This window comes from Ochotona curzoniae, unplaced genomic scaffold (assembly GCF_017591425.1).
Source record: "Ochotona curzoniae isolate NIBS_2020 unplaced genomic scaffold, NIBS_Ocur_1.0 scaffold_4506, whole genome shotgun sequence".
In the NCBI taxonomy this organism is placed as follows: Eukaryota; Metazoa; Chordata; class Mammalia; order Lagomorpha; family Ochotonidae; genus Ochotona; species Ochotona curzoniae.
Window position 1 is genome coordinate 23,511,419 of NW_024467119.1, and position 13,783 is coordinate 23,525,201.

The window sequence follows — 13,783 nt, forward strand, 5'->3', positions numbered from 1 at the left end:
AGCATATTACAGACATTGACATAGATTTGCTTTTGTTATCCTATTTTTACAGATGGATCCCCTGAACACTTGGGTTATGGAATCCATTTAGCTTGTCCATTCTGATCCTAAACAATAATATAATTTTCTTCTCATAATTGCTCCTAGAGCTATGCCCAGATGAACTTTCATAACAGAGATTAAAATCATCTTTGCTTTTCCTTTTCTTTTCTTGACATCAAAGAGTCAGAAAACAAATTACAAGAATCCATCATCACAAAAGAACAGGACCCAAATCTTGTCTTTGAGATATCTTAGTCTCATTATAGTTTGACCTGATCATACTTTAGAAGTAGTTGAGAATATCCCACTTTTTCTTAGCTGTCTAGAGCCAGTTGATACATCACAGATCCCTTAAGCTATGTAGGGAACTCTCGCCTTAATTCCACCCGCTTCATTTCTAAGCATCTGTAATAGTCACGGCCGGGTTCAGTGAGAGTTCTGCTTGCTATGAGCGTGAGATCATGCCCTAAGTAATTACAGTGAGCGTGCAGTGAAAATATGTGGTGAATATAATGTCAGGAAATCATGCAAATTTTATTATCCTCAGTGAAGTGGTGGCTGGTGGAGAACTTGTCAGTATTTGCAACTTGAAGCCTAATTACCTTGATTTACTTGTAGTACCATTCATAACCTTGCTGCCTTGCTGTTCCTGACAGCACTTCTGCATTTTACAAGAAAGGAATAATGCCATGTAAATAATTTAAAAACAATAAATCATTTAGAGTGGCTTTCAACCAAAAGCTAATGCAGTAGCTGGCTGAGTGCTTGCTATGCTTGACAGGTAGCTGGCATGCAGAATTCATCTACGTCTAAGAGGTATTTACTTTTAAAACCCACAAATCCCAAACAGGCAAACTGAAGAAAAATGAGACCTCAAGCCTCCTTCTATGTTAAAATAGCTCTTTTCACATTTTGCAGGTGAAATGGGAAATAAGGAAAATAAAGTCCACCCAGGGTAGTTGTACTTCAAACACAGATTTGCTGAGTTATGCTAGGTAAATGACTAATTAAGGCCGATTCTCCCGCAGAGCTGGCAGAATGCTGGAGGAGCTCGGCAACACGCCTGGGGCAGCACCCCTCCTCTCCCTCGCCCTCCTCTGGCTGGGGAGAAAAGCCTGCGAAGGCTGGTAGCAAGATAAATCAGGGTTGATGGGTAACTACTCCAGGAGGGTGATGCTGCTTTTTCTGCTCATTCCTATTCACGCAAAACAAAGCAGAGAACGAAAAGCAAAAAACTGATAGAAAAAGCTTCTACTCAAGAAAAAAAAAAAAAAGTAGGATGACTTCCATTACGCCTGAGGCAGAGCTGGGCTGCCAGCTGTTTTTGGACAATTGCGTTCCTACTGGGTGCCAAGCCTGTCATTATCTCTTTTAATCCTCACAACAATTCTCTGAGGTAGGTATGATTAGCCCCTCTGATAGATAAGGACAAAAACTGAGTTAGATTAAGTAATTTGCCTGAGATCACCAGCTAGGAAGTGACTGTCAGGATTAAGTCCGAAATTGTCTGACCCAGGCAGCAGTCTCTCCCCAACCCCCTCCCAAACCTCATTTCTTTCTTTACTAATTCACTTCTATCTCTGATGTGCCTTTGAGGCTTTCCTGTGAGCATACAGATGGCAGCATCCTTGGGATGCAAAACAGTGTAGAAAATTCCCCAGCCAAGGCTGCATCTGAAATGTCCTCTTTCCGGTTCCCAGCATCTACCCAAACTCACCCCTGGTAGGGCAGCACCCACACAGCACACCTGCTGCAGGTTTGAGGCTCCACTGCTTCTCCAACATGGCCTCTCTCTCCTAAGTTTCCATTCTTTGTCTTTCTCTTTCGGGTCTTCCGGGACAGATCTCATAGATGCATCAAAATTTTAACATGTTTGTTTTTTCCTTCCCAGATGCCAATGTTCACATCTGTACTTCTTTAGAAGACAGATTCTCAAACTTCATTTTTCTTCTGAATCATTTGGTGGGCTTGTTAAAGCACAGATTGCTGTCTCATGAATTAAGAATTTGCAATGTAATGTTTCTGCTCAAAGGCTCATGGCAGGTAGTTGGTAATGTTGACTCCCAATTTATTCTAAGTTTGTAATGATTGATGATTTTCAAGATTCAAATTTTTTGGTATTCCTCGTGGTCTTCAGCCTCCATTCACCAGCTTCCATTTCCATTTTCTTGGAATTAATGAATTTAGAAGGAGGAAAAAAATCAGGCGGTGTTTTACCCTTCTATTTGTACTGAGCCAAGGAGCAAAATGACCAAGTGCCATGAACAAGAGAAACATTTCAGTGTAACCACAGTGGAAATCATTTGTGAAAAAATAACAAGTCTTCAGAAGAGCAGTCCATTCAAATTTCTTAAGTGTTTTGATGAGGAAGGGAAAGTTTCTTTTATTTTTTAATTTGAGATTTATTTATTTTTATTGGAAAATCAGATATACCGAGAGAAGAAGAGACAGAGAGGAAGATTTTCCATTTGCTGGTTCACTCCCAAAGTGGCCACAACAGCCTGAGCTGAGCCAATCCAAAGCCAGGAGCCTCTTCTGTGTCTTCCACATGCATGCAGGGTCCCAAAGCTATGGGCCATCCTCTACTGTTTTCCAAGACCTCAAGCTGGGAGCGAGATAGGAAAACTAATCTATGACATTTGATTGATGAGTTTAAGCCATCTACATTCAGGTTAATATGAATGGGTGGTAATTTGATTCTGTCATTTTAGCAACAGGTTTAGTTTTCTGTTGTTTTTTCACTGGGGTTTTCTTAGCATGTGTCTTTGGTTTTGGTGGGCACTATTCCTTTTCTCTGTCAAGAGAAAATCTTTAAGTATCATTTGTAAGGCAGCTTTGGAAGAGGCATATTCTTTTAACTTTTCTTTACTGTGGAAGAATTTTATTTCACTTTCAAAGACAAAGGAAATCTTGCTAGGTTCGTTATCCTGGGCTGACAATTTTTTGCGGTTAGAATCTGGAATATGTTGCTCCATTCTGTTCTGGCCTGCAGAGTTTCCTGTGAGAGGTCTCCTGTGAGTTTAGTTGGCATTCCTTTATACGTCAGTTGATTTTTTTCATGTGCACATTTAAGGTTCTTTTCCTTATGTCTGATTGAAGAGAGCTTGAATATCATGTGTCATGGTGAAGATCACTTCTGGTTAAGACTGGTCGGAGTTCTGTGCCCCTCCTGGATGTTGTTTCTCAATTCTTTCTCTGGATTGTAGAAAATTTCCCTTATTATTTCATTAAATACATTGGCAAGCCCAGTTTCTCTTTCTGTAACTTCTGGAACTCCCACAGCTCTTATATTTGACCATTTAATAGAGTCTTTCTATTATTGAATGCATCTTTTTTTAGCTTGATCCAGCTCTGCTTCAAACTTTTTGTTTGTTTCTCTTTGGTGACAGGAAATATCTTCCAATTCTGAGATTCTTTCTTCTGCCTTATTCATTCTATTTTGGAGACTATCCTCTGTACTTTTAATTTGCTCCACTGTATTTTTCATTTCTGATATGTCAGCTTTCATTTGATTCATTTCCACTGTGACATATTCCTTGAATTCCTTGAACACCTGCTTTACATACTTCTCATTGTCGATTATAAGCTTTATAACAAATATTTTGAATCCTGTATCCCCTGTTTTCTTGATGTCTTCTTCAGTTAACTCTGAGGTTGGAAAAAGGTTCTGCTCCTTTGCAGGGGAGTCTTCAATAATATTCATTGTGCCTCTGTGTCTTCTTTTGCTCTTGGTCATTGTACTTCTGGTTAGCAGATTCGTCTCCTTGGGGCAGGTTTATAAACTTTGTCATCTAGAGGTCTATAGTTTGATTCTACTTATTGCAGTTAGTACATGGCTCTCTGTTTGCAATCAGTTGTGCCATTCCCTCCAGCAAGTTCCAGGTCTGGGTTCTTATATTAGATTTCCACCATGGTCTCTGTAGCCCTAGGTACTGGTTCACCACTCTCCACCTCCCATGATACCATGCTGAGGCTGCACCATTGTTTGTACTACGTTTCTCCCACTTGTGGTTGGAGCAGGTCCCAGAATTAGGGAGACACCAGGTGTTCTATATAGCCAAATTGCTGTTGGTGGTAATCTTGCCAGAACCTGTTGGCTGTTAGGTCTGAGGGCCACTCAGACCTATTTTGATCTGTTCGATGCCATAGTTGGTATTATTTTCCTGTGAGACCAGTGCAGTCTCCCTGTTGTTCCTTCAGTCTTAAATTCTTTTCCACCCTGTAAAAAATGGCACCTGATGTGCCACTACTAGAGTTCTTGATCTGCTGACCATCAGGTTTGAGGCTACCCGGACCTGTCTTGGGTGGAATCTGTGGGATGCCATGTTGTTGCAGTTCACTGAGCCAGAAATGAGTTCATTCCCAGCTCAGTATATTCGCAGTCCTGCCCCATAGCCCTTGCCTCCTTAAACAAAATGATGCCAATACGGCTCTAGGAGGCAGACTGGGCTGTGAAATCCACCCTGTTCCCGCACTGCCTGTTTGTGACCTGCCTCTCTGTCTCTGTTCCTGGTCGAATCCAACAGACCAGCAGGATGGGGAGTTCTTTGTCTGAGTTCACTCCCTGAACTCCCAGTGAACATCCCTTCCCACCTTGTTGCTGGTGTAATTCCAGCTGCCGGTGGTGTTTAGATCACCATTTGCTGAATACCACTGGGGTTTTAGTCACTTCAACACCACATTGTTGTGTTCGTTGGTTTCTGTGTCTGTCAGTCTCTGGGTACCCCTCTGTTGTTGTTCTGTCCTCTCCTATTTCCTGCAATGTGCCCTTTGTGGTTCACACTAGCTAATATTTCTCCACTCAGTTTAAATGTGTGTCTTCTTAAGTCTCTGCAAGGTTTATTTTCTAACAAATAAAATAAATGACCCAGTGCACCCAGTCAGTGATATCTGCAAGAAGCTGACTAAGGCTGTGCAAAAGCCCTTATGTTTGTTAGGGGTTAGGCACTGAGGGGATGGGGCAATGTACTCCTTCAGACATTTCACAGTTGAAAATGCCTTGCATCTTGTGGGAGACGATCACTGCAGGGGAGTGTCTATAAACTGCTCAGTTTTCAAAGTGTCATTGAGGAAGCAGTATTAATCGCAACCCCTGACTGCTTGATAGAAACGTTAATTCTCTGGTTTTATCTCAGACTTAACGGATTGGAAATATTGGGTTGGGAGCCCAGATGTCTGTTTCAGCAAGTCCATCAGGGGATTCTGATGAACAATATAGTTGAGAAATTTTAGACTTTTTTTTTTTAATATTATTTTATTTGAAAGGTCAAGAGACAGACAGAGATGATCTATCTGTTGGCTCAGTCTGAGAAACTCTCAACAGCTCAAGCCAGAGATGGGCCAAGCCAAAATCAGGAGCCAGGAGCTGCCATGGCAAGAGGTAAAGACCCCTGTGATGCATTGCTACTGCACTTTAACGAGAAACTGAAATGAGAAGCAGAGCCATGTGTGTGCGTGTGTGTGTAACTCAGGGGCAAAGAGGTCACTAAGTCATAGGATGACGACTAACAGTCCAGGTCATTAGCAGGCAAGATGGCAGCCAAGGACAGAGCCCTGGGCATGAACCAGGGCGGGAGTCACATAGATCCCAGGAAATTCTGGTTAACCAGGGCCATCTCGCTCACATATCCCTGGCCTATGGGAGGTGGCTTCTGCAGTCATGCTCCTAGTAATTGGCTCCTAGTTTCTCCCTCCTGGAATTCCTGAAATTCCTGGCCTGAGGCTATCCCTTACCGTATATAAGAATCTGAATTTCCCCAATAAATCGGAACTGCTTAGACAGAACCACTGTTTGTCTTTCGCAGGCCAGGAGGCTGGGTGGTGGGCAGCAGGCTCTTTCTCTCCGGTAACGGGTTACTAAAGGAATCTGTAGGGGAGACCCCATGTGTGTGTGTGTGTGTGTGTGTGTGTGTGTGTGTGTGCATATATATTTCCATTTGTGTACAGAGAAATCTCCTAGCCACTGACTCCCCAGATGTTTGCAATAGACATGGATGGGCCCAGTTAAGATCAGGTCTCCCATGTGGGTGGAAGGAGCCCAAGTATTTGAAGCGTCACCTTTGTCCTCCCAGGATCTTCAACAGCAGGAAGCTGGACTCAGAAGTGACAGCTGCGACATCACACTCAGGTACTCTGATGTGGGATGTGGGTATCTCAAGCAGTGTCTTAGCTGTTAGGCCAAAATAATACCCAAACCTCTCATATTATTAAGAGTATCTGACCTGATTCCACTGTGGCAGCTGGGGCCGAGAATCATTGTATGGTACATCAAAGGCTTGGACCATTGCAAAAGGCAAAATATCATGAGAAATTGTTAATGATGTGTCCTTAAAGTACAATGTAAGGGCTGGTGTTGTGATGCAGTGTGCAACGCCAAGTATCTCATATGAGTACCAATTTGAGTCCTGTGTACTAGGCTTCCAATCCACCTCCCAGCTAGCATGTCGGGAAAATAGTGGAGCATGGGTCACTGCTCGGATTTCTGCCACGCATGTGGGAGACCAGAACAGAATTCCTAGGCTCTGGCCTGACTCCTCTTTAGCCATTGCAGCCACTGGGGGGAGTGAATGTGGATGAAAGATTTCTTTCTTTCGCTCTTTCTCTCTGTTTTCTCTTCTTTCTCTCTGTTACTCTACTTTTCAAGTAAATTAAAAAAGCTTTTATATAGCTTTATAAAACCACAGAATAATTTAGTACCAGAAAATAACAACTGCCATTTAACTAGGCTACTAGAGCTCCTGTCACAATGGGGAGCTTCTTCAGCTTGTAAGGCCGCTGTAATTGTTCCTACTGTGAGGTGCTAAGTACCCTTTACAAGGTTCCCTGGCCCAGGCACAGTGAATGCCCAGTCACTTTTAACAATTGTCATGTATTAGGGGAAAATAGTGAAGTTCAAGGAAACAACTTTGGTTTTGGAGTTAGAAATATCTGCATTTCAGCACCTGACTCGCCATTAAAAAAAGTCTCAACAACTGGCTCCAATAACTTAAATGTTCTGCACCTGTTTCATTATTGGTACTGCTCAGCAAGCTTCCAGCTCTGGAATAAAAGCTTTGTTCATGGCTTTTTTGGATTCATGCAAAGTGGCCACTTTTATGTTTATGTAGCATTAGATCACTTGGCTCACTGCATCACCAGGGAGCTTAATCAACATCCAGCTAGCTTGCTTGCTTGCTTTCTTTCTTTCTTTCTTTCTTTCTTTCTTTCTTTCTTTCTTTCCTTTTTCATTTATTAAAGTTAACCTTTCACTTTTCAGTAGACAAGTTAGATGCTCCAAGAAAAATTCAGAATTACCTGGATTAGATTCACATTGTCAGGCAAAAGAATCCACTTTCTCTCTTCCAACTATGCAATCACAGAAACTACCCATTAAGTTATTGTAAAATCAACTTTTCATAAAACAAATGAAATTGCCCAGAGAAGAGGAGAAGTTCCGCAAGCTGCACTGTTGTTAAGTTACTGTGAGATATGCTTAGATTTTGATTTCATGATTCTTTTTATTATGGAGACGAGTTATAAGCTCAGACTGTGAATGAGTTGTCTGCACACATTCCTCTCCTCTCATAAATGATGCTGCAGATAGTCTGAGTCTGAAAGGTACCATATGAAGCATATCACACAATTATTACGCTCCATTCATCATGGCTGGCTTCAACTGCTGGCTTTGGAAGCCAGGCAAGGATCGGATTCTAAATGAAGTACTTAAGAAGAACACAGATACGGCCTCTATTTTATTAGCCTGTTCTCCATCCCCCTTACATTCCAGGTTGTAATTGTGCCTTAGACTGTAGCATAAAAATGTCTCATTCTCCCCTCATTTTCCTGTCTCTCCTCCTTTCTTCTCTGTTTCTTATTCTCATATATTCCAACTACTAAATTAGAACTCATTTGAAAATTTCTTAAAAGTTTTAGATGAAACACCAGTGAATCAGAAATGCTAAAATTTAGTCATGTGATTTTATTACATTTTGATACACACATAATATTTCTAACTTTCTTATTACAATTGGTTTCTTCTCTCTGAACAAAATGTGGTCTTGGGGGCCCAGTGCAGCGTGGTCCACTAGCAGGTAAAGTGCTCATTTTGCATGCTTTAGGATCCCAGATGCGCACCAGTTCTAATCCTGCCTGCCCTGCTTCCCATCCAGTTCCATGCTTGTGGCCTGGGAAAGCAGTTGAGCACAGCCCAAAGCCTTGGGATCCTGCATCCATGCGTGACATCCAGAAGAGGCTCTTGGCTTCTGGCTTTTGATCGGTGCAGCTCTGGCTTTTGGGGTTGCTTGGGGATTCAATCAACAGATGGAAGATCTTTCTCTCTGTCTCTCCTCCTCTTTGTATATATGACTTTCTAATGAAAATAAAATAAATCTTTTTTTTAAAAATGTGGCCTCGGAGGCTGTCACATGGACCAGTACTAAAGGGTGAACTGAGTAGTATCAGATGGTAGAAAATATGGCCTCTTTTTTTTTTAAAGATTTATTTTTATTATTTTTTATTGGAAAGGCGGATATACAGAGAGGAGAGACAGAGAGGAAGATCTTCCGTCCGATGATTCACTCCCCAAGTGAGCGCAACGGCCAATGCTATGCCGATCCGAAGCCAGGAGCCTCTTCCGGGTCTCCGACGTGGGTGCAGGGTCCCAAAGCTTTGGGCCGTCCTTGACTGCTTTCCCAGGCCACAGGCAGGGAGCTGGATGGGAAGTCGGGCTGCCGGGATAGAACTGGCGCCCATATGGGATCCTGGGCTTGCAAGGCGAGGACCTTAACCACTTGCACCACCGCACCGGGCCCAGAAAATATGGCCTCTTTTAGGTAATGAAGCAAAGCACTTGCTAAATAGCATGAGAGAAAATAGAAATTTATTTGTTGGATTTTAATAAAAACTTTTTATATAACTGGTAGATGGTATTAGAACATGACATCATGATTTAGTAAGTGGAGCCTATCTTATCCCTCTGCCTTGAGGATCTGCAAAGCTTGTAAAGAATATTTTTCAGTTACACAGTCATTTGGAAGCATCTATGGGGCAGATGTTCGTCCTGGCAACTCGCAGGCTGCCACTCTGGACCCCTGCATTCAGTATTGGGGTGCCTGCACTCAGTGCTTTGCTCTGGTTTCTGCCTCCAGTCTCCTGCCAAGGCAGACCTTGGGGTGTAGCGGCATAGCTGCAATAACTGGCTCACAGCTGCCCACCAAGGACACACAACTGAGTTCCTGGCTTTAGCCGCGGGCCAGGCCGGGATCGTGGTGGGTGTCTGCAGTCCTGAGGCAGTGGATGGGAACCCTTCTCTTTCTGTCTCTTTGCAAAACTAGATATTGAAACACATTAAATTTAGAAACATAGCTTTTGATTGTGCCACAAATGGTTACATTTTGAAAAGCAGTAAAACAGCTGGTCATATTGCTCTCAATAAAAATGTTAATACTAGTGAAAATATGTTATGTAAATGATCAGTAAATAACATTTAAAACATAAATAATTTTATCTCATTCTTTTCAATTTCCATATCCTATATATTATTGATAATACATTCTTAATGTGTGCAACATGTATTGTGTATATAGAATGTTGATATTCTACATTTGTAGATGGGGAGCACGTTTCTACAGGATAATATATGACAAACTTTGTAAATATGGGCGAGAGAGTATATGGTTTGAACCCCAGTTATTCTGTTTCTGTCACAGTCCAGGTTCCTGCTAATGTGTATCCTGGGAGGCAATAGGTGATGGCCTATGTGTTTGAGACCCCGCCACCTGTGTTACGAGATGCTGATGAAGTTGCAAGTTCCGGGTTTTGAGTGTCCCAGTCTCAGTTGTTCATGGACATTTGGAAAGTGGTACTATTGGATTGGAGATCTTGGACTGTGTGTCACTCTTTCTGTCTCTTTGCTTTTCAGAAAAATCAACAACTAGGAAAAAAAAAATCAACGCTAGGAACTGCCTGCATAAGCCATCATGGTTCTTTCTAACAGGAGCAGTTGTTGAAGGCTGGGATCCAGGATGGAGCCAGCAGTTAAACACTGGTACTCGGATGTAGGATGTGGACATTGTAGGTGCATCTTTAAAAATTTCATAAAAGATGGAGATCTCCCATCTGCTGGAGTATTCTGCAAATGCCCACAACCACTGAGTTGAACCAGACCAAAGCCGGAAACCAGTAACTCCTTTCAAGTGGACTTGAACCTTCATCTGCTGCCTCCCTGGGTGCATAGTAACAAGGAGCTGAAATCAGGAATGGAACTGGAGCTGGCACCCAGGTGCTCTAACAGGACTTGCTTATGCACCAAGTGGTGACATCTTAACTGCTAAGCACTTACCCAGGGTCTGTAATTCTTACTGGACCATTTTGAATTTCTGTGTCCTAGATAGTGTGTTAAATTCTTCAGGTGATGCATATGTGAAGTAGGATCGTCCTGCGTCATCTCCTGTTTGCTAGGTACCTCTGAAGTAGACATAGCCTAGAAATCTCAGCATCCATTAAACAGGAGTTGGTGTATGTATGGTTCAGTGTAGGCTGTGGTTATCTTCTTGTGCTCTATCCAGTGTGTGCTGCCTTTCCGGAAAGAATAAAGTGAATGCTAAGCTGGAAAACTTTGAAAAAATATTTGAAGGTACTTCAAAAAGTTCATGAGTAATGAAACTAGAGAAAGTTTGTTTAAAGTGTTTTACCAAGCAATAGTAAGTAGCATCAGCACATATGTTACAAATCAGAAATGTATGTTATATTACTATTAGACCTCAATGATAATTGTCAAATTCACTACTTATGGAATATTAATATTTTCATATAAGTAGATTAAGAACAGAAGTAGAATTTGAAGTCTAATTTAGAATGTAGTGTGTGCCAAACACTGGTAAATTTTTATGTGTGTTTTTTCTCATTTAACACTCTAAAATATCTCATAACTTTGGTGTTTCTATTATTCCCAGTGTACAACACAGAGAATAAGCCCAGTATAGTATTTGCAGAGAAGGCCAGATTTAAGATTCAAATTCAAACATCCTGGTTAACACTGCAGTCAATTTCAGATTGATTTTTTTAAAGATTTATTTATTTTTATTACAAAGTAAGATATACAGAGAGGAGGAGAGACAGAGAGGAAGATCTTCCATTCGATGATTTCACTCCACAAGTGAGCACAACAGCGGGTACTGTGCCAATCCGAAGCCAGGAACCAGGAGCTTCTTCCGGGTCTCCCACACGGGTGCAGGGTCCAAAGCATTTGGCCGTCCTCGCCTGCCTTCCCGGGCCACAAGCAAGGAGCTGGATGGGAAGTGGAGCTACCGGGACCAGAACTGGTGCCCATATGGGATCCCAGGCGTTCAAGGCAAGGACTTTAGACGCTAGGCCACGCCGCCAGGCCCAGATTGATTTTTCTGAGCTCTTTACTAATAAGGATGCTTCAGGGCTTTGTTGAGATTAAGATCAACAGAATTTAAATACCATTTATGTGGGCAGGTTGGGATAAGTCAATTGTAAAATAAGCATTCTTGTGGTTTGCTTTGTTATGAATTAACGATAACTTAGGATATCAAGTCTGCCAGATCTTAATATACATTCAATAACTGTTTTTGTAACAGTGAAAGCTTAGTCTTAAAAAAACATGTGACTGAGTAATTGTTAAAATGTTAAACACAGCCATCCAGGCTAGAAAGCTGCTGAAGCCTTCCCTCCACTTACCTACATTTCCTTTACAGAATCACCTAGTGCCAAAATAACTGAGAGGAAAGGTGAAGCGATGGTGCAAGTTCATCTGTTTCTACCGGGAAAGGATTTTATTATTCTTACCTAATGTGTAGCAACTCTATTTGTCTTTTTCTTTCTTTCTTTGACAGAGTTCCTGTCCTAATTTTCAGAGAGCACTGTAAAAGAGACAGCATTTATATTGGAGAAACTGGAATGAGCATATTGCGTGTATGATGCTCTGGATTCTGGAGCCCACAGCCCAAGTGAGGTCAAGAGGTTGCCCCTGAACTTGGTCCCCTTTGTGATAAAACAAACAAACAAACTCCACAAGAACCAGTCAGCGGAGCTACTTAATGAGTCCCTCAGAAACATAACTGCCATATGCAGATGATGAATTTTGGACAGAGAGAGATGTTGAAAGCTTAATTGTGGTCCCAGAATCAGTTATATAATTCTTGGCTAATTTTTATTACTTTTCTTATCAGTCTTGTGTCAAATGCTGTTAGAATTTTAAGTTTGCTAGTTTTTGAACTCTATTTTTGATGAATGTTATAAAGTGATTGCAAGGAACAGTTTTCTACTTGAGGGATAAGCCATTCTTACCTTGCATAAATATTTACATTTTATTATGTGACATACATTGGCAATTTAATTGACCTTTGCATGTAGATATTCTATCGTGCTATTTATGTCACTACACACTTACTGTTACAGTGACGTGACAACAATCTGCATTTCCAAATGCAATGTGAAATCATTTCATAAGGAAAATTATCTTATTTTAGCAGATTAAAGCATAATGACCCTGCCAATTGCCTAGGCAATATAATTTCTTTTTTTTTTTTTTTAAGATTTTTTTTATTTTTTTTATTATTATTTTTTTTTTTATTGGAAAGGCGGATGTACAGAGAGGAGAGACAGAGAGGAAGATCTTCCGTCCGATGATTCACTCCCCAAGTGAGCACAACGGGTCGATACTATGCCGATCCGAAGCCAGGAGCCTCTTCCGGGTCTCCCACGCGGGTGCAGGTTCCCAAAGCTTTGGGCCGTCCTCGGCTGCTTTCCCAGGCCACAGGCAGGGAGCTGGAAGGGAAGCGGGGCTGCCGGGATTAGAACCGGCGCCCATATGGGATCCCGGGCGTGCAAGGCGAGGACCTTTAACCACTTGCGCCACTGCGCCGGGCCCAATATAATTTCTTGAATGAATTGTGATAACAGCTGCATTTTAGCTGAAAAGTAACAATATTACAGTGAAAAAATAAGAGTCAAAGGAAACTACTTTCCAAGCATTTTATAGTAAAGAACAAAGTATTTTAAAAGAGTGTTTTAGAAAAGTTATCATATTTCAATGAAATCTACACATTTACCAAGAAGAAAAATACACCTAAGTTCTCATACCTGGATATTCAACACTCAGCTGTTTCACTTTAGGCTAAAGTGTCATAAATTATTATTTTAACAAGGCATTATTAAGTAAAGCTCAATTGGAGGTTTTTGTTTGAGATTACATGGATGAACACTGGCATTGTGGCGTAATGGGTTAGGTTGCCACCACTAATGCTGGTATCTATATTTTTCCACATCTGATCCGGATGGTCCAGATGCTTGGAGAACCAATGGGGCATCTGGTTCCTGGCTTTGGTCTGGTCCAAGTCTGTGTGGCTATTTGTGGAGGGGGCCAGCAGATAGAGAATCTCTCTCTTTCTCTCTTCGTGGCTCTGCCCTTCAAACAAACAAACAAACAAATAAATAAATGAATAAATAAGCAAACCACATTATATGGTCACATATATTGCAAAAAAATCCTAAGGAATGTACTAAAAGTTTTTTTAAAACTACAGAGCAGCTTCAGCCAGGTTATGACATGAAAGATCAATATGTAAAAAATAAACTTCTATATACTTTGAATGAATAATCAAAATATGAATTTGGAAAGCAATCTTATTCACAGATTTTAAAAAAAAGGAAAAACGGTATTTAGAAGCAAATTTGTCAAAAGTGCAAACTAATTTTCCGAAAACTACAAATTATTATTGAAAGAAAATAAAGATTT